The sequence below is a fragment of the Elephantulus edwardii genome, unplaced genomic scaffold (assembly GCF_000299155.1).
Source record: "Elephantulus edwardii isolate Elephantulus edwardi_28Jun2011 unplaced genomic scaffold, EleEdw1.0 scaffold00001, whole genome shotgun sequence".
In the NCBI taxonomy this organism is placed as follows: Eukaryota; Metazoa; Chordata; class Mammalia; order Macroscelidea; family Macroscelididae; genus Elephantulus; species Elephantulus edwardii.
Genome location: NW_006399751.1, coordinates 46,432,468 through 46,434,917, shown reverse-complemented (window position 1 = coordinate 46,434,917; position 2,450 = coordinate 46,432,468).

The following is a 2,450-nucleotide window of genomic DNA, read 5'->3' as shown; positions in this document are numbered from 1 at the left end:
TAGTTTTATATTGAGAATGTTAACTTATTGCTTTGTATCTTGGGAGAAAAAGAACTTTGTAAATAAGTTATAAAGTTTCTTTGGGACAGTAAAATTATGATTTGGAGAAAGACCTGGTGTCTTGTGTGGTGGTGGCACCAGGGGCTCAAAGTGGATTGTTCTTGGAAAGAGTGACAAGTAAGGCCCAGGAAGGTCGTGTGTGTGTGTGTGTGTGTGTGTGTGTGTGTGTGTGTGTGACTCACCCAAGTCTGTGAGCCCTGGGTGGGTGGGTCTTGCTGTGTGGCTCTTCCGACCCCAAGGGCTCTGATCTCACCTGAGCTGGAGACAAAGTGACTGGCCAGGGACGTGGGGCAGAGGGGTCAGGAACAGGTGCCTGGTGGGCAGAGAGTTGGGGATCAGGAATCAGAGAGAGTCAAGGCCCGCTGAGAGCCGATGAAGGCAAAGTTCAAGGCAGCTGGCCTGGGAGACTACAGTGGCCCCTACGTCTAATCACGACAGAGGCCTAGAGGCAGAAACGACCCCCCTTTATCTCACGTCCGCACCCCTAGCACCTCCGGCTTCTGCTCTCCCCGAGGGTGCTGGATTTCAGGGCGGAAAGGACACCACCAGGCTGGAAGGGGCCAGGAAGGACACGTCCGTCAGGCTCACCCCCTCCCCCATCAATCAGTGCGCTCCGGGGGACCGGGGCCAGGCCTTCCATAGCTGCTCCCACCCCACTGTGTAGCAGAGGAAGGCCCGTTCCCCCTAACGCTGGCTGTGGGGTGGATGCCTGGCCTCAGCTGACTCACTGGAACCAAAGAGCTGGCCAAAGTCACTCCCTCCTCTCGGGAAGTCGTGGACTGCTCTCTATGGGGGGCACCTTCCGCTGCGCCTCGTGAAATCGGTTTTGGCTCCCTTCTCCGCCACGCGCAGCCCCAGCCGCAGACCCCAAAGTGGAGACAGGAAAAGCCGCAGTCTCGACAGACGCGCGGCGCCCCTCGATTCCCGCTTCCCCCGCACCAGTCTTTCCACGCTTCATCCCGCGGGGCCGGCCCCCCGCCTTTGGGGCTTCTTCCCTCGCGCGGTGTGGAGCAGAACGCAGAAGGCAGTGATCTGTGTTGTGACAAGCACCCATTTTTCAATTGGTGCTGGTGAAAGATCAGATGCGCGGGGCCCCTCCGACGCCCCTAGGGAAGGGGCGGAGGAAGTGCGAGAGGGGTGGGGGAAAGGCCTGGAAGGTGGCGGTGGATGGAGTTGGGGACCTGGGGGTCTGGGATGAGGACTTTTCCATTTCAGCAGGCAATCAGAACCTGGGGCGCCAGAGGGAAATCCTGCAGGCCGATGCGTGGACCTCCAACACCGAAAAGAGTGAACCGATTTGCCGGGCTGGGCTGGGGCACTGAGACCCCGGGTTTTTCCAGTCTGGTTTCCTCGGTGAGGTGTGGCTTTGCGAGTGGGGAGATTTGTGCGGATGTCTCTCACACATTTTACTTGATTCCCCAGATGTAAGCCAGGCCAGAGCCTCAAGTCATAGAGAAAATCTATTTGGTCAAGCAGGTTTTAATACTTTGAGATATTAGCTTATACTAATTTAATAATCTCTTGCTAACAGTTCAAATAGAGAAATTATTAGTTTTAGCTCAACGAAGGCGGTCTTTAGTTAGGCTCTATTATAATTATAAGCGGTTGTACTTTTTAAAAATGTTAATCTCAATATAGGCCTAATTAATGCTGCCTTGTTACTGACAAGTAGTTCATCAAATATCTGATTCAAAGATTTTCATAATGAGTATATTAATTAAACTATGAATAATCTAAAGGTGGTTATATTTAAACAATACCTCATTATAATGATTAAATACTGATTTCGAATATTATGTCTTAACAATTGTCACTTAGAAAACACAACCTTTCCTTATGTATGAGTCTGTAATGGCAAAATGCAATTTTGGGATTTTTTTCCCCTTGTTCAAAAAATGTGAACCTCATTTTAAAACACTTCTGAAATAGGTTACACACAGCTTAATGATTATCAAAATGACTCTTTTCTGCAAAAAAAGACCCCAAAGTGCGCGTACAGCTGCAAACCCAAGAGGGTCAGCATCATTTCACTGTATTCTCTTCTTGATTACAAGCCGGGCCCATCAAACACAACATAATTACAGTAATTTCAGGTTTATTTATTCTAATGCAGTTTCCCCATCTCTCTGGTAATTATGAGCAATTTTTTCGCCCAGGGAATCTTTTTGCATTAACAAAAGAGATAACGCACTGAAAGCCAAATTTGCTGTGCATTGAGAAAAGGAAAGAAAAAAAAAATCAAATAGGTACGAGCTGCCATCTCTGTAATTCTCCGGTACCGGAGCAGGCAAATTGCTTGCAGGTGTATGGAGCAAGCTTGTCAATGGCCGGGCCTCCAAATTAGCAAATGCACAGCGTCGAAGTAATGAAGACAGACTTAGCAAAATTGC